At 41.4% G+C, this 19,259-nt stretch overlaps 1 long non-coding RNA gene and 1 pseudogene across 2 annotated transcripts; one reads left to right on the top strand and one right to left on the bottom strand.

Moving 5' to 3' along the window:
* Nucleotides 1-6,269: 6,269 nt before the first annotated feature.
* On the bottom strand, nt 6,270-7,127 carry LOC129553782 (CBY1-interacting BAR domain-containing protein 1 pseudogene; annotated as a pseudogene).
* Nucleotides 7,128-9,827: 2,700 nt separating this feature from the next.
* On the top strand, nt 9,828-18,849 carry LOC148775562 (uncharacterized). Of its 2 annotated transcripts, none has more exons than XR_016038985.1 (3): nt 9,828-10,057; nt 10,272-10,429; nt 15,744-18,849. It is a non-coding gene; the product is annotated as an uncharacterized LOC148775562 (long non-coding RNA). The 2 variants fall into 2 exon arrangements; XR_016038984.1 differs by having other exon boundaries at nt 9,838-10,057; nt 16,190-18,849.
* Nucleotides 18,850-19,259: the final 410 nt, after the last annotated feature.

The following is a 19,259-nucleotide window of genomic DNA, read 5'->3' as shown; positions in this document are numbered from 1 at the left end:
CTGCTGAATTCCACCCTGAGCTCTGTCCCTCTGCTTTCTCCCTCATGGCCACTTCCCATAACTCTGCAATTAACCATCACCTTTTTCTGCCAACCAACCTATCCCCCTTCTCTTTGCCCCCTTAAATTTCTCTCCTAATCTCCCTCTCCTGGTGTGATAGCACTCTTGAGTGTGTGATAACTATTTGCCTCCCAAGTTATACATTCTTTGTGGAAACTAACCTCTTACCAATGGGATTGCCTCCTGCAAAGACTTCCATTTTTTTGTGGCGCTAAATAGATTAGAATTATGAATACACTTTGCTTTCTATTGAAGCTGTGTAAGTAAATAGTAATCTGTTTTTATAAGATGAATAGCACAGAGCTTCAAGGAATTAGTGATATGTATACAAATTGGTGGGCTTCCCAGTGGTAAAGAATCTGCCTGCCAATGCGGGAGATGCTGGTTTGATCTCTGAGTTGGGAAGATCCACTGGAGTAGGAAATGGCAACCCACTCCATTATTCTTACCCGGAAACTTCCACAGGCAGAGGAGCCTGGTGGGCTACAGTTCATGGGGCTGCAAAGAGTAGGACATAACTGAGCTACTGAGCATGGCACGGCACATACAAATTGGTATGAAATAGTGATCCAAAACAATGAATGACCTAGATAAAATTAAGAATTAGAGGAAATGGGGTGGGTGAGAGGGATGCATTGGCAGATTGGGATTGATGTATATACACTACTATGTATAAAATAGGTAACTAATGAGAACAGACTACAGCACAGGGAACTCTACTCATTGCCCTGTGTTAACCTAAACGGGAAGGAAATCCAAGGAAGAGGGGATATATGTATACATGTGGCTGATTCACTTTGCTCTACAGCAGAAACCAACACAACATTGTAAAGCAACTATACTCCAATTTTAAAAAAAGAATTAGAGGAAATGGATTGAGGGGAGCGATGAAAATCTGGAAAGTTCATAAATGAACAATGTATTAACCATTCTTTCTCCTTCCTTCTCCTCATTCTCCTTCTTCTTCTTCCTAATAAAGTCATAACTTGGGACAAGCTGTGATCACAGACATTACATGATGCATACTGATATTCCTAATGGGTTGAGATATAGATCAGATGGGGAGGAGATCCGACTGAACAGAAGCTCCTAGCGTGTCCTGTAGCAATCTAATGTCCTGTAGGTGAATCTAATGTCAGAGCTGTGTGTGATATGGGAGAAAGGGTGAAACGTCAAAGCACTGTTGATATGAAAATCCAAGAAAAACCTTCTTGTGCTTTGTGCTGCCAGGGGCAGGTCCCACCAACATACACTCTGCTAAAAAGGAAACTGCAAAAGAGAACTCAAAAGATTAAACCCAGATCTCCAGAGAGAGATGTATTTACATACTATACGTAGGTAAAGTGGGTATATTTTTAGCTCAGCAGATCTGGCCAAGCAAGCTTAACGTGAAAATATGAGTATTGTCCTATTTCAATAGACCCACCCAATTCGATATTCTGTCTTTGAGAGTGGAAGTGAAAATTTCATTTTTGTGTAGAGTTTATTGTGTAAAAGACTGATTTAGTTCTCATTCTGCACTGCCATGTAATAAATCTATACAATCGTCCCCATGAGATTAACTTTTCTCTAGGACAGAGTCCCTGTTAAACAATCACCAACTATCTGGAAACTTCAAGAAAAGTCACTGTAGATGGACAAGTTAAACACATAGGCAAGCACTAATTTTTCAACATACACAAAAATTTGCTAAATTGATAACAATAGGGTAAAGATTATAAAGCAATTTTTACACCAAATGTCTCAGAATGCTGCATGTCTTAAGTTTTCATGTAGGATTTTAATCGTTTTTCTTATCGGTTTCCCTACTATTGGCTCCCACTTCTTTTTGCTCTTAGGGTACAGTTTATTTAAGACAGACTATCTTCCCTTCTAATACAGTTTCTAATCTACTATCAGCAGATGATAAATGCTACTTACATTTGCCCTACACCTTAGCAGTTGCAAAATGCTTATGGGACCTTTGCAGCTGACATCATTGTCTGTCAATAGCGCTAGGGTCGGGCCTGACCAATCAGAATATTCCATCTCCCTCACCAAAGACTGGTTCAAGGATGAACACATGACTCAAACTGAGCCTATCGAATCTGTCCTAGGATTTTTGTCAGATTGGTCAGGGAAACAGTATTTCTGAAGATTATCTTAATGCTATAAAATCGGGTAAACCTGGAGCTGCCCATCTATCTTACTGCCAAGATCCTAACATACAGAAAAATAGCTGGGAGATGGAGGGACATAGACCTGACAACAATATCGTCTGAACATCTGAATCCTAGACTTTTGAGCTTGCATGAGCTCACTCCACCATACATATCCATTTTTCATTTATCTTTGTTGTGTTTAGACTGGCTTGAGTTGGACTTCTGAGTTTCTGTCATTTGTAACCAAAAGAGTTCTGACAAATACAAACTCCCCATCAACACTTTGAGATAATAGGAATATTATCATTGGTTTTACAGATTGATAAACTAATGATTTAACTCACAAATGAATACACGTCATCGTAACTAGAAAGAGAACTTCAAACCAGGTGTCACATTTCTTAATCTAGAGTTCTTTATTTTTTTTGGTTATATTAAATTCCTAGTAACCAAATGTGTTAAAATTGCATATAAAACAAGGGCAAGTATGCTCTGAGACAGAGCCCTCAGGTAAGACATCATTCGATGCTTCTGGGCAGATTTGCTGTGGCCTGACTCCATCCTCTGCAACTCACAGCTCAGAAACTTCCACCATTCAGTGAAAGAATCCAGTCAGTAGGAGCTCCAGGACTGCCTGGGGGACAGATTTTCAAAAGCAAAGACTCTCAAGGACTTCCCTGGCTGTCCAGTGGTTAAGAATCTGCTCGTCAATGCAGGGGACACAGGTTCAACCCCTTGTCTGGGAAGATCCCACATGCTGAGGGACAATTAAGTCTGTGGGCCACAACTAGAAAGTGGCCCCCCACGCTTCCCAACTAGAGAAAGGCTGAGAGCAGCAACACAGACCCAGCACAACCAAAAATAAAAAAATAAAAATAAAGCCCAAAACAAAACAAAACAAAACAAATTAAGACTCTCAAAACAAGTTTTCAATAGTTTCACTTTGAGCATTTTCCCCCAGTGGATAGTCTCTTTTTACTTCCTCCCTCCCTTCCTTCCCTTCCCTTTCTTTCTTTCCTTCCCTCTTTTTCCTTTCTTTCTCCCTCCTCTTTCTCTCTCTCTATCCCTTCCTTCCTTCTTTATTTTCTTCCCAGCCATGCACACTTGTGGGATCTTAGTTCCCCACTAGGGCTCAAACCTGGGCCCACAGCAATGAAAGCACCGAGTCCGAAACACCAGACTGCCAGACATTTCCCTTTCTATTTTTTTGGTTTTCTTTCTATGTTTAAAAATTTTGCAAGATTTATTACAAGAAACAAACATAGCATTCTCTTGCTGCCTCCAACCCATTTTCTTGCCTCACTTTTTACTCTTTTAACTGACTCCTTTGTATTTCCAGCATATTTTTAATAACATGGTTATGCTGCTACTTACTGATTTTTCTGTTCTACATGTTTTCTACTGGCTTCCTTTTTATGAAAAATGAAGATTTATCTCTCTTTTACACTTACATACCACCACCATTACCACTGGTTTATATGTCCCATTCCTCATTCCCTAATATAATTATATCATAATTTTGGTTATTTAGACTTTATAAGTTATGACCAACCTAGATAGCATATTAAAAAGCAGAGACATTACTTTGCCAACCAAGGTCCGTCTAGTCAAGGCTATGGTTTTTCCAGTGGTCATGTATGGATGTGAGAGTTGGACTGTGAAGAAAGCTGATCGCTGAAGAATTGATGCTTTTGAACTGTGGTGCTGGAGAAGACTCTTGAGAGTCCCTTGGACTGCAAGGAGATCCAACCAGTCCATCCTAAAGGAGATCAGTCCTGGGTGTTCATTGGAAGGACTGATGCTGAAGCTGAAACTCCAATAGTCTAAGAGTTGACTCACTGGAAAAGACTCTGATGCTGGGAGGAATTGGGGGCAGGAGGAGAAGGGGACGACAGAGAATGAGACAGCTGGATGGCATCACCGACTCTGTGGACATGAGTTTGAGTGAACTCCGGGAGTTGGTGATGGACAGGGAGGCCTGGCGTGCTGCGGTTCACGGAGTCTCAAAGAGTCGGACACGACTGAGCGACTGAACTGAAGATTATGAAGTCATTGTCATTGCTGTTTAGTTGCTAAGTCGTGCGACCCCATGGACTGCAGCCTACCAGGCTCCTCTGTCCATGGGATTTTCCAGGCAAGAATACTGAAATGTGTTGTCAAATTTCCTTCTCCAGGTGATCTTCCTGGCCCAGGGATTGAACGCACCTCTCCAGCATTGCAGGCGGATTCTTTACCACTGAGTCACATGGGAAGCCTTATTAAGTCATTAAGGCTTTGTAAATACTGCTCATAAATGAGTCATATAATGTCATATTAGTGTTCCTTTCTTGCAAAACTTTTTGCTTCCTGGAAGTTAATAATTATATTTTTACTTTATTTGTTCGAATGCTTAGTTTTCTAGGTACATATTAATTCAACCCCCAAACATCCCCCCAACTAAGCAATCCTCACTCAATGCATTAAGTGCTCTGGATGTTCTAGTGCTTTCGTTTTGGCAACGTCTCTCTGGGAGTCACTGGACCCACTCCAGTCTGGACTGGTTGTTGTGGCCTCAAGTGCACAGTGTCTGCCCAGGACTTCTTTTCACTATCATCCTCAGATTCCCTTCACTTTTCTCTGAGCTGTGTCTTTTCAGTCCATGTTTTCCTGCTTGGTTTATTTCTTCATTTTGGTGAAGTACATCCCTCAATAACTTCCTGAATACAGCCACCATTTCCTGTAGTTGGGAAATTAATTTTTGAAGACTTTGCACGCTTGAAAATGTCTTTGCTTTCCTACATCATGGATAGCTGGGCTATATTGGGAGGTTCTAGGCTCTAAGTTGGAGAAGGCAATGGCAAGCCACTCCAGTACTCTTGCCTAGAAAATCGCATGGACGGAGGAGCCTGGTGGGCTGCAGTCCATGGGGTCGCTACTAGTCGGACACGACTGAGCGACTTCACTTTCACTTTTACTTTCACACATTGGAGAAGGAAATGGCAACACACTCCAGTGTTCTTGCCTGGAGAATCCCAGGGACGGCGGAGCCTGCTCGGCTGCCATCTATGGGGTCGCACAGAGTTGGACACGACTGAAGCGACTTAGCAGCAGCAGCAGCGGCAGGCTGTAAGTAATTTTCCCCCAGAATCTTAAAGATGTCTCTTCACTGCCTTCTAGTTCTAATGTGGCTGCTAATAGGTCTCAAATCATTTGGATTCCTAAGTCTGTCTCTATTTTTAATTAGTTTTGTTTACTTTCTCAGATCTGTTCTTCTCTTCATGCCAGATTTTCTGATGTACCTTGAAGACGTAATGTTTCTCATTGTGGGTCTGTTTTCACTCACTGTGCTGGCTCTAGGTGGGACATTTCAATGTGGAAAGTAATGTCTTTCAATTCTTTAACTGTTCATCTGATAACTTCCTCCTCTCTGATTTCTCTGTTCTCTTTATTGAGTACCTATCATTCAGATGTTGTTTCCCCTAGTCTAACCCAATTATTATGGTCCTTGTTTTGTTTTTGCTTTTTAGCCCCTTTATTATCTATCTTTATAATTTCTTCTGTAAGATTTCCTCAAATTTTTCTTGCAAGCTTTCTGTCATGTATTTTTTTTTTAAATTTCTGTTATCAGACAAAGACAAATACTGTATGATTTTACTTATATGTGGAATCTAAAAAGCAAAACAAATGGATAAACATAACAAACTAGAAACAATCACAGAATAAACAGGTAGTTGCCAGAGTTGAAGAGGGTTGGGGGGAGGAAAGAAATTGCTGAGGGAGATTAGAAGGTACAAACTTCCAGTTGTAAAACAAATGAGTCACAGTCATGACATGTGCAGTGTGGGGAATGTAGTCAATAAATGTGCAATATCTTACTATCGTGACAGTTTGTAAGTAGACAAAAAAGTTCTGCCATCATATTCTTTTTTTTTGGTTGGCATAAATTTCCTTTAATAATTTCGAAATTTCCAATAGGATTTAATTTTGAGGTTTAACGTATTAAGCCAGTATTATGCTTTACAATTTTAGTAATTCTGAATTCCAGGTCATTTAAGATGAAAATAGAAATGCAAAGTTTACTTAAGAAATTTAATTTTCATCTTCTATAACATCTAAATCTTCATCCTCTTCATCATCTTCTGTTTGTTGATCCTTTCTTAGTGGACAGGTCAATACCTGTCCTGTTCCAGATACACACTTAGCTGACAATGATCTCCGAAGAGGTAACTTTGAATTTGCTCTTACAATGTCTAAATGGGATGAATAATGTAGATAATAGAGAATGTCAGGAAGCCTCTAAATCTTCTTCAATAATCTTTTGTATATTTTGGTAAGCAGCAGTGTAGACCTTTAAAGCTTTTCTGTGAAGTAACATTTCGATAGTGATAAATTCTGAAAATACAGTCTTTATATGCTTTATTTTCTGCTTTTCAAAATTGTCAGTAATTTCCTCCAGATGGCAGTTGTTCGGGTCACACCCATTGTAGCTCTTCGTAATTCAGTTTCTGCCTGTGAAATAACATGTCGATCAGATGGGTTTCTCTGACGTGTTCTTTCTAACTGAGTTAACAGTTTAACTTCTCGATTCCTTGCTGTTAATGTTGCTTTGAGATCATCTCACTTCATTTTTACAATGGTTACATAAGCTTTCAAAGGTTCAGTTACTTCGGCTTCAAGTCTTTCAACCTTAGTTTGTCAATAATCCTGAAGTTTGGCAAACTCGTCAGCAAGGTTTTTCAGGCCCTGCTTTAAACGCGGGGTCTCAGTAGAGGCATATACGTTGATTTCATTCACCAGGAGGTCCGCTTTCTCTCGCAGTCTGGCAGTTTTCTGCACATAAGCAGCAAAGATTTGGCACAGCTCTCCAAAATGTTTCCCCACTTGTGTGACAGCATCTTGCAGTTGTCAGGTTTGAGCGTTCTGGTTTTCCAAGCTGCACCTCAACATGCCGCCTCACTCACGATTAAAGACCCCGGGCTGGGCCCAATGACAGAGTCTTGGCGCCCGGAAGTGTGCCGGGGCACCCATATTTTTAATTTGCAAGAGTTCTTTCTTGTTTGAGTGTTTCTTTTCATAGCATCTGTTCTTGTTTCATTAACTTGATAGCTACTCATTTCTCTGAGAATATTGGTGACGTATTTTTAATTTAATTTCTCTTTTTATTGTAAGAGAAGTCTAAATTTTCAAAAAAAAAAAGACAAGAAAGGGTTGTTTTGTTTTGCTTTTTGGTTGTGTCATGCAGCATGTGGAATCTTAGTTCCCCAACCAGGAATCAAACCCATCCATGACCCCTAAGTGGAAGCATGGTGTCCTAACAACTGGACCACGAGGGAAGTCCCCTCAAGAATAGTTTAAAGAAAATTTTTCTTAAATCATTTGAGAGTGCTTCATTCCCAGTACTTAAGAGTATTTCCTCAAACAACATCTACCTAATAATATCATTAGAATGAACACATTAATACTGATACATGACTGCCATCTAATCCACAGACCCCAGTTAAATTTCTCCAGTTGTCCTAACGCTGCCTTTAATAACAGAGGATCCAATCCAGGACCATACACTGTGTTTATTGTCATGTCTCTTTAGTTTCTTTCAGTCTAAAACAATTATTTCACTGTTTCTTTTGCTTTCATGATCTCGACAATTTTTTTACAGGTCACTTATTTTGTAGAATGTCCGTCAGCTGGAGTTTCCTCATGACTGAATTCAAGTTATGCTTTTTGGGAGCGAGAACATCATGAAGTGATGATGTGTCCTTATTGCCTCTTATCAGGTAATACTGGAGGCCTGCACCTGCACATATGTGCTTAGTTGTGTCCAATTCTTTGAGACCCCATGGACTGCAGCCTGCCAGGCTCCTCTGTCCGTGGGATTTTTCCAGGTTAGGATACTGGAGTGGGTTGCCATTTCCTTCTCCTGTAGACCAATACTGGAGGAGGAAATGGCAACCCTGTCCAGTATTCTTGCTGGGAAAAATCTCATGGACAGAGGAGCCTGGCAGGCTGCAGGCCATGGGGTCTCAAAGAATTGGACACAAATAACCACATACACATACACATATCAGTTAAGACCCAGGTAATAACTGGTTTCAATGTGTCCCATTATTGAGATTGTTTTGATCATCTGATTAAAGTGGTATCTGCTAGGTTTCTCCATGTGAAGTTACTCTTTTGCCCGTGTAATTCAGTAAAAATTTTGTGCAGAGGTACTTTGAGACTGTGTACATATCCTGTTCCGCTTCAAACTTTTACTTGTTAATTTCTTTGGCTTAATGAATTTTTACTATGATGGTTCCAAACGGTGATTTTTCAATTTATTATTCATTTTAATTTATTAGTTGTCATTCTAAAAGTAAGGAAAATTTTTCTCTTCTACCCATTCACTTATTTATTCATTTTTATATCAGTTTGGACATATAGATTCCTATTTTATTCAATGTAGTATAACCTTTGACTGTCATTATTTATTTGATGCTCAGATTTTGTTAATGAGAGTCCCCATTAAGCACCTTTTGTGTTCTTTTGCTTTGTCTGCATTATTCTTTAAGCATCTCTTTATTTCTGACACAGAAAGACAGTCCAGGTTTATCTTGTACTTTCCCTATCTCAACTCCGGAATCAATCATTTCCCCAAGGGCCCCAGGTTTCTTTTAGTGGAGGATGGTATTTAAACACCAGGATTTGGGCAGTAGAGGTGTTAATTGCCATTAGAGTATTGTTGTTTCCGGGCTTCCCAGGTGGTGCTAGTGGTAAAGAACCTGCCTGCCAGTGCTGCAGACATAAGAACCACGGGTTCGATCCCTGGGTCAGGAAGATCCCCTGGAGGAGGGCACGGCAACTCCCTCCAGTATTCTTGCCTGGAGAATCCTATGGACAGAGGAGCCTGATGGGCTACAGTCCATAGGGTTGCCAGCCAAAGAGTCGGACACTACTGAAGTGATTTAGCATGCACGCACACATGCATTGTTGTTTCCAAGCTCTCAGTTGATAAAGATAGAAAATATGCGTATCCAGAACTCCACTTGCAGACACTTGCCTTCCCCGGATCTTAGTCATTCTTATTCTGCTTAGATACCCATAACCTGTTTGGGGCCACTGTCACATCCAGCCCCCACACCATTCAGATGCTATCTTCCCTCCCTTTTGGCGCTAACATATCACACTGGCTATGGACATAGCTCCTTACTGTGCTCAAACTCTGATCTGCCAAACTGTATGGCTGCCCCTACCTCCCCCGGACAAATACTCTCCTTGCCCTGTCCAGGCTCTGACACCAAGCTTGGGGCTATTGCCTCCTACTCCTCAATGCTTTGGGCTTCCCAACTGGTGCAGTTGGTAAAGAATCTGCCGGCCAGTACAGGAGATACAAGAGACTTGGGTTTGATCCCTAGGTCGGGAAGATCCCCTGGAGGAGGAAATGGCAACCCACTCCAGTATTCTTCCCTAGGAAATCCCATGGACAGAGGAAGAACCTGGCGGGCTGCAGTCTCTGGGGTCTCAAAGAGTTGGACATGACTTAGCAGCAGCAGCAGCAGCCTCAATGCTTCATGGCCTGACTCATCTGGCCTCTAATACCCTGGCAGGCGGCTGCTGCTGCCACTTCCACTCCCTCTGCAAATACTCTTTACCCGACTTGGGCTCAATACCTAAGTGGATTCCTTGTTACTCTACTTAGACTTCAACAGCCTATATCTGGCTGTCAGTGTTACCACCACTGTCTCCACCGCACAGAAGTCCTGCTCACCCTGCTTTAATATCACCTCTCCCAACCCCTCATAGATATCTATCTGCTCATACCCATGGCTTTGGGACTAAATTAGTGAAGGGGAATAGAAGAGAGGAAGACAGGAGGCAGGTTTTTACCTGGTCTGTTTTCGGTAAGTAGTTTTTTTTCTGTTTGTTCTGGTCTCATCTTCATATAAGAGGACATTCTCAGATACCTAGTGATTCCTGGTTGCCTATGTGGGGGTGGGTGGGGGGAGGGGAGTGTTTGCTTACCATCTGGGTACTTTACTGACCTTGCAGGTCTATTTCTTTGAGGAACAGCTAAAGACTGTATCTTTAGGTTTTTGTCTCTTTTACCTGCTCCAGAAACTAGACCTCCAGCTCTCTGTTGGAATGAGGGAAGAGAGAGGAGAAGTTGCCCAGCCACTTGGGGTCAGTGAGCGATTCTGGATGTCTAACAGCATTTTAACCAGACTCTCAGTTCATCTCCTGCTCATAGTCCCTCCTCTCCACAACGTCAAGAGGTACCAATGTCATCGGTTCCTGAGCCTTTGCAAGTTGTGGGGTGGAAATCCAAGTTGCCCCTTGGCTTTCTCTGTCAGTGTAGGAAGCCACTTCCCTGGTCCTGCTAACTCGGTCACCGTTCCTCTCCTCTCTTGCTCTCTTTGTTCTTAAGCAGTGTTTTGTTTTGTTTTTTTCAGTCGCTTTCTGTCATTTTAGTAGGGTTTCGAAAGGAAGTGGAATTAAATGCGTGCTTAATCTGGCGTTGCTTACTGGAACTCCAGTTTGAACTTTCAGGCTTTTAATTTGCCTTCATGACTCAGTATCGAGGTCAAAAGCCCAAATACAGTTTTTTTAAATTGCATCTTCTTTTAACCCCTCATCTTTTTAGTTCTTTGTATTTCTTTCCATTTGGCTATTCTTACCATTGTCCTGTTGCATCTCTTTCACTGTCCTATAGAATCCTCATTGAAATAGCAACAATAACAGTAATAAACAAATCTCGATTTCTCCCGGTTGATGAATAATTAATTGAGTCAAACTGAAGAGTATAACTTGGGAACAGCCTCTTGGAAAGTGCTGAGAACAGTTCAGCCCATTAAAGGTCAAAACACAGTTATATCAGTTTTTGAGACAGAGGGCTCTATTATATTAAGTGATGTATTATTGGCAGTTTACACAATCCAGATTATGGGTCATTGTGGCTATAATATTTAAGTAAGAAGGAAGGATATCTCCTGAGGAATTGTGACCCTTGATGAGATCAAGAAAGATGTTATTTCCTAAGGAGATCTTGGAGAAGGCAATGGCAACCCACTCTAGTTCTCTTGCCTGGAAAATCCCACGGACGGAGGAGCCTGGTAGGCTGCAGTCCATGGGGTCGCAAAGAGTCGGACACAACTGGGTGATTTCCCTTTCACTTTTCATTTTCATGCATTGAAGAAAGAAATAGCAACCCATTCCAGTGTTCTTGCCTGGAGAATCCCAGGGATGGCAGAACCTGGTGGGCTGCTGTCTATGGGGTCACACAGAGTCGAACACAACTGAAGCGACTTAGCAGCAGCAGCAAGGAGAGCTAGTTAATGCAGATACACAATACACACCAAAGGGAAAGGAGGAAGCTCAAATGGGCAAACAAAAATTTTGGTTAAATTTTTCTTGTCATGACATAAAATTATAAAATTCATCATCTCTTAGCCACAGATCAAATTTATCCCCAAGGCCTGGTGATTCTTCTTCCTAAATATCTCTAGAATTTACCACTTCTCTCCCTCCACACTTGATTCCCACTCAAACCTTCATTTTCACCTGGACTGCCTTCTGATCCTCCTGCCTCTTGCTTAGCTTCATTCCATGCATCTAATTTCTTTTTGTAAAAGACAAATGCGGGGACTTCCCTGGTGGTCCACTGGCTAAGACTCCGCCCTCCCAATGCGGGGGACTCAGATTCTATCCCTGGTCAGGGAAGTAGATTTCACATGTCACAACTAAGAGCCCATATACTGCAACTACAGATCCCACATGCCACAACTAAAACTTGGCACAACCAAATAAATAATTAAAAAAGTGTGACTGTGGCTCTTGCCCAGGTCACAGTTTTAAAATTCAAAGTTGAATGCTTTCAGGGGAGTGTGCACTCTGGCAGTCTTTGTGGGCCCCGTTGCTTCCTCTAGGACATTGATTTAGGCCACCTGCCTTCCCCTGAAGGCATTTGAGCTTCTGATTCCCTGCTTAAATGATTTCTCCATTGTCCTCAGGTAAACTACAAACTCTATCTGACCTACAAGACCTGCATGATCTGGCCCTGCCCACCTCTCTCCAGCCTCATCTTTCCCCATAGCTCTGCTCTCTTGCCAACTGGAACTATTATTTCAAATGTGCCAAACTGCGTCTTGACTCCAGGCTTTGTGTGTGCACTTCTCATTCTCCCCTCCACATTCATCTGGCTAATTCTGACTCATACCTCTGTCTCAGTTTAGACTTAATTTCTTTTGGAAAACCCTGCCAGTTATGTGCCCCCTCCTGCTGACTCTTGCAGGGAACTCTGTCTACTTCCTCTATAATAGCACTTATCACACATAACTATAATTACCTATTTATTGTTTTATTGTTCTTTCCCCAGAATGTGTCTCAGTATTTCCACATAGGCTGTTCTGTGCTTAGTCACTCAGTCATGTCCAACTCTTTGGGACCCCATGGACTGTAGTCTGCCAGGCTCCTCTGTCCTTGGGGATTCTCCAGGCAAGAATACTGGAGTGGGTTGCTGTTTCCTCCTCCAGGGGATCTTTCCAACCCAGGGATCAAACCCAGGTCTCCCACATTGTGAGCAGAATCTTTACCAGCTGAGCTACCAGGCATGTGTGCTCAATTGCTCAGTTGCCTCCGACTCTTCGAGATCCCTTGTACTGTAGCTCAACAGGCTCCTCTGTCCATGGGGTTTCCCAGCAAGAATATTGGAGTGGGTTGCCATTTCCTTCTCCACAGGATCTTCCCTACCCAGTGATCGAACCTGGATCTCCTGCATTGCAGGCAGATTCTTTACCACCTGAGCCACCAGAGAAGCCCAAGTTATAAACAGTATTTTTGAAATAAAGTTGATTAATTTAACTTAGACCTCTAGGTTTCTGCCTTAGATGAATGAAGATACCATTAACCAAGATATACAATACAAGAAGGCCAGGGAGGCTGCAGGGGTTAGACACAGGAGGAAAGGCTAGTGAGGCAGCCAGGATAGATGTATCTAGTCACTCGATGGGACACAAGCCTGGGGGTTATACAATTGGTGGTTAACAACACACTAAATGCCTGGTGACCTCATGATGGGTGAGATCATCTGCGAAGGGAAAAAAGAGAATCAGGAAAAGTGGAGTCCTTAGGAGTCAGGTGAGGAAGATATGGAGAAACAGTGATTATTCAACAATATGTACACTGGAGAGGAACATGTTCCCATGTGTGTTTTATAAATTCCCCCAGGATGTTTGCTGGCATTCTGCTGGGAGCGTGAGAGAACAAAGAGAGCTATGGGCAATTGAGTTTGGAAAATCCTGATCTAAATAAACCTGAACAAATTTCTTCTGTGTAGGATTTTACATTTAATATATTCACATTGTGATTTCCCCCGAGGGCAACATATTCACTCGTTCATTTTATTCCACAGACATCTTTTACATGCTAGAATATGGGACTATTCAGTAAAAATCAGATAAGGGTCCCTGCCCTCAAGAACATGCATTTCTCAGAAAAGTCAGATATTAACTAATTAAACAAATTAACTGCAAGTGAGCTAAATGCTACAGAGCTGAAGCACAGGATGCTGTAAAGGTGTTTAATAGGAGGAAGAGGAACACACTTTTTCATTAGAGCCACTCAAGGGACCAGTGTTCTGTGGAACCAAATTGAGGAAGTGTGGCTGTAGAAAGGTCAAGTAGGCTGAGAAGTGGAGCATATGTCCGTGGATTTAAAAACAAAGAGGTCATTCATGTTACTAGTGAGCACTGTTTCACAGAGTGGGAGTGGATGAGGTCTAGACAGACAATCCACTCTTTGGTCAAGTAAGGGAAGAAGCAACAGGGCTGCAGCTGCAAGGGGAAGAGAAAGTCAAGGGTAAATCTTTAGCCTTTAGTCTGAGCAGTCTTATACCTATTTGCAAGTTAAAAGAAAAGCTAGACAGTTTGCACTTAAAATAGTGAGGGCACTCATTCATGTATTCACTTGTACATGTTTGGTATATTCTTTGCTCCAGGGACTGTACTAAGCACTTGGGATACAGCGGGGAATAAAATATACATTGTGTTCCCTGCTTACCTATATTCTAATAGGGAAGACAAACAGTAAACAAGTAATCATGGTGGACTTCCCTGGCAGTCCATTGGTTAAGACTTTGTGTTTCCACTGCTGGGGGCAAGGGTTCGATCCACGGTCAGGAAAGTAAGATCTCACATGCCATGCAGCCAGAAACAAACAAACAAACACCTCCCCAAACCAAGTCATCATGAAGACATACAATAATGAGAACTCTGATAAGAATTACGAAGAAAATAAACAAGATCCTGTAATAGAGGACAGGGTGTATGTGTATTCAGGAGGGTCTTTGAGGAATGACATTTGCTTGAAGAACAACAAGAAGCCAGCTCTGTAAGGAGAGAGGAGAAGTGCTTCTGTTAGAGAAAACAGTAGGTCTTGAGGTGGGAAAGAGTTTGCTGACGTTAAGAACTTCCAAGGGCCACTGTGGCTGGAGCGGAATGAGCAACAAGAAGAGTCACAGGAGCTGAAATAGGAAGGATAGGTAGGACTTGGATAATACAGGCCCTTGCAGACCAGGGAAGGGAAATGGGAGCATATTCTCAGCATGTTGGGAAGCTATTGACAATGCAAGGTGCTGATGCTGTCATTTACATGAAAAATATCACTGAGGCTGTGTGGAGAATCGACTGGAATAAGACAAGAAGGGGCAAGTAGGGAGCCCAGTTTAGGACACAACAGCAGGAAACAGGCCAGCGGAAAACAATTCTGTCTGGTTGATACTGGAGGCAATGGATTAATAAGGAGCAGACAGATTCAGGAAATATTTTAGAGATTGAACTAATAGGACTTGGCAATGCATTGGATATAAGACATCAGGAAAAGATCTAGAATGAGGAAGTAGAAATTGAGATAATATGCAATTCCTTTGGAAGGATTATTTTTGAAAAGGAGACTGAAGGGAATGTACAGTTTAGTTTGCTCAAGAGCCCATTCAGTAAACATTTACTGAGCACCTATCAAATGTCAGGCCTTATGTCAGGTGTTGGACATACAAAGAATGAGGCATAGATAGATCCTACAACCGAGTTATCTCTGATACCAAGAGATGTGCACAGTAATAGAAATTTGCACAATGGTGGCACCAAAGTGGGAGTGCTTCACTCTGCCTGGAGCATTAGAAGGAAGGGATGTCAGGGAAGCTGTAAGGCTAGAGTCTGTGGAAGATGAGTCTAGGGGTAGAGAAGGGAAATTGAGGACTGAGCTCTGCAATCTTGAGTTTTTGCGCAAGGTAGCAAGCAGTCAGGCTGCTCCAGTGGCCCAGCAGTAAAGAATCCACCTGCAATGTACAAAATCCAAGTTTGAAACCTGGGTTGGGAAGATCCTCTGGAGAAAGGCATGGCAACCCACTCCAGTATTCTTGCTGGAGAATCCTATGGACAGAGGAACCTTGTAGGTTACACTCCACAGGGTCACAAAGGACAAAACTGAAGCCACTGAGCAGGCACGCACACAGGAAGCAGTGATCTGCTGCCAGTCAGTAATGGGTTAGAAGACTTGAAGGAATGTTACATATTTTGTTTGTGTTCTCTGTAGGTGAAGTCACTGGTTTTGCACTTTCAGCAACCAGCAACCTGAGAGATAACACTGAGAGCATATCTCCAAAAATGTCATCATCTCCTCACGTTACTTATTACTCTATTATTTTTCAACATTTGTTGTTGTCGTTGTTCAGTTGCTCAGTCGTGTCCAACTCTTTGTGACCCCACGGACTGCAACATGCCAGGCTTCCCTGTCCTTCATTATCTCCCAGAGCTAGCTTAAACTCATATCAATTGAGTCAGTGATGCCATCCAACCATCCTCTGCCGTCCCCTTCTCTTCCTAGTCAGCTCCTTGGTAGCTCAGACTGCAGCCTTGAAATTAAAAGATGCTTGCTCCTTGGAAGAAAAGCTATGACCAACCTAGACAACGTATTAAAAAGCAGAGATATTACTTTGCTGAAAAAATTCTGTATAGTCAAAGCTATGGTTTTTCCTGTAGTCGTGTCTGGATGTGAGAGTTGGACCATTAAGAAGGCTGAATGCTGAAGAATTGATGCTTTCGAACTGTGGTGTTGGAGAAGACTCTTGAGAGTCCCTTGGACTGCAAGGAGATCAAACCAGTTAATCCTAAAGGAAACCAACCCTGAATATTTATTGGAAGGACTGATGATGAAGCTGAAGCTCCAGTATTTTGGCCACCTGATGTGAAGAGCTGACTCATTAGAAAAGAGTCTGATGCTGGAAAAGATTGAAGGTAGGAGGAGAAAGTGAAAGTGAAGTCGCTCAGTCGTGTCTGATTCTTTGAGACCCCATGGACTGTAGACCACCAGGTTCCTCCATCCATGGAATTTTCTAGGCAAGAGTACTGGAGTGGGTTGCCCTTTCCTTCTCCAGGGGATCTTCCTCGAACCTGGGTCTTCAAGGCTGCAGTCACCATCTGCAGTGATTTTGGAGCCCAAAAAAATAAAGACTATCACTGTTTCCACTGTTTCCCCATCTATTTGCCATGAAGTGATGGGACCAGATGCCATGATCTTAGTTTTCTGAATGTTGAGTTTTAAGCCAGCTTTTTCACGCTCCTCTTTCACTTTCATCAAGGGGCTCTTTTGTTCCTCTTTGCTTACTACCATAAGGGTGGTGTCATCTGCGTATCTGAGGTTATTGATATTTCTCTTGGCAATCTTGATTCCAGTCTGTGCTTGATCCAGTCTGGGATTTTGCATGATGTACTTTGCATATAAGTTAAATAGTAGAGTGACAATATATAGCCTTGACATACTCCTTTCCTAATTTTGAACCAGTTTGTTGTTCAATGTCCAGTTCTAACTGTTACTCCTTGACCTGCATACAGATTTCTCAAGAAGAAGGTAAAGTGATCTGGTATTCCCATCTCTTTAAGAAGTTTCCACAGTTTGTTGGGATCCATACAGTCAAAGGCTTTAGCCTAGTCAATGAAGCAGACGTTTTTCTGGAATTCTTTTTCTATGATCCAATGAATGTTAGCAATTTGATCTCTGGTTCTTCTGACTTTTCTAAATCCAGCTTGAACATCTGGAAGTTCTTGGTTCATGTACAGTTGAAACCTAGTTTGGAGAATTTTGAGCATGACCTTGCTAAGCATGTTAGATGAGTACAATTGTGTGGTAGTTGGAACATTCTTTGACATTGCCTTTCTTTGGAATTGGAATGAAATCTGACCTTTCTCAGTCTTCTGGCCTCTGCTGTGTTTTGCAAAATATGCTGGCATATAGAGTGCAGCACTTTAACAGCATCATCTTTTAGGATTTGAACTAGCTTTGTTCGTAGTGATGTGTCCTAAGGCCCGCTTGACTTTGCACTCCAGGATGTCTGGCTCTAGGTGAGTGATTACACCATCGTGGTTATCTGGGTCATGAAGATCTTTTTTGTACAGTTCTTCTGTGTATTCTTGCCACCTCTTCTTAATATCTTCTGCTTCTGTTAGGTTCATACCATTTCTGTCCTTTATCGAGCCCATCTTTGCATGAAATGTTCCCTTGGTATCTCTAATTTTCTTGAAGAGATCTCTAGTCTTTCCCATTCTGTTATTTTCTTCTTCTTCTTTTTTTTTTGCATTGTTTGATTAACAAGGCTTTCTTATTTCTCCTTGCTATTCTTTAGAACTCTGTCTGCAGATGGGTATATCTTTCCTTTTCGCCTTTGTTGTTAGCTTCTCTTCTTTTCTCAGCTATTTGTAAGGCAACAAGTAAGTCAACATTTTAAACTGTAACTGAATGTTTTCCTTCCAGCTTTATTTATAATTATTTATAATTGACATCCAGCACTGAATAGGTTTGAGGGATACCGAATAATGATTTGACTTACATACATCATGAAATGTTTAGTGACCATCCATCATTGCATACAGATATAAAATAAAAGAAATGGAAACAAAATTTTTTCTTTTGATGAGAACTCTTAGGCTTTTCTCTCTTAACCATTTTCTTATACACTATACAGCTGTGTTGATCATATTGTACACTACATTCCTAGTAATTATTTATGTTATGCATGGAAGTCTATACCTTTTGATTGCCTTCATCAAATTTTCCTCCTGCCCCAACTTGCCTCTCTGGTAACCACAAATCTGATCTTTTTTCACTATGGGTTTATTTGTTTTTTATTCGACTATAGTTGCTTTGCATCACTGTGTCAATTTCTGCTGGAGAGCAAAGTGAATCAGCTCCATGTATACATATATCCCCTCTATTTTGGAGTTCTTTCCCATTTAGGTCACTACAAAGTACCAAGTAAAGTTGTTTGTGCTATATAAAAGGTTCTCATTAGTTATCTGTTTTATAGATAGTAGTGTACATATGTCAATCCTAATTGTTTGTCTGTTAATTGATCTACAAGACTATGTTCATTCTATTACAGAGCATAGTTATTTGGTATTTCTACACATTTCAAAATGATCACAAAAAGTTTAGTTACCATATGTCACCTTACAAAGAACATAGTTATTGATTATATTCCCCACACTGAACGTTTCACACCCACAACTCTTTTATTTTGTAACTGGAAGTTTGTACCTCTTAATCTTCCTCACCTATTTCTTTCTTCCCATCACCGTTATTCAACAATATTTAATAAACATTTATTGTGTATCTGGCATAGAATAAATGAATGAACAATGAATAAATGAACAAAAGAATAAATGGTGGAGTGAATAAACAGGTAAAGAATTACAGCTGTCACTGACACTAGAAACAAGATTTAACTAAAAATTCGATAGCAATTATATTTTTAGCTACCCCACCTTTAGCATCGAAACCTTTAGCTACCTAGATCACCCACTATAAAAATAGCTATTGTTTACTGAGGCTTGCAATACGTTAGGCCCTCCACTAAGCATTCTATGTGTTATTTCTCATGTATTCTTCTCACAACCACCCCAGAGGCAGAGGTATCATCCTGATTTTCCAGATGAGAAACAGGTTTAGGGAGGTTAAATAGCTGAGGAATTCAAGCCCAGCTCTTACTCTGAAGTCAGGCCTCAACACTATGCATAGTTTTCATTCTTCCCCTACTTCCAAAAGACAACTATGCTT

Source organism: Moschus berezovskii, chromosome 14 (genome assembly GCF_049115385.1).
Source record: "Moschus berezovskii isolate FMDL1 chromosome 14, NW_MosBer_1.0, whole genome shotgun sequence".
Lineage (NCBI taxonomy): Eukaryota > Metazoa > Chordata > Mammalia > Artiodactyla > Moschidae > Moschus > Moschus berezovskii.
The sequence above is the reverse complement of the archived record's forward strand: the minus strand, read 5'-3'. Positions and strand labels throughout refer to the sequence as shown.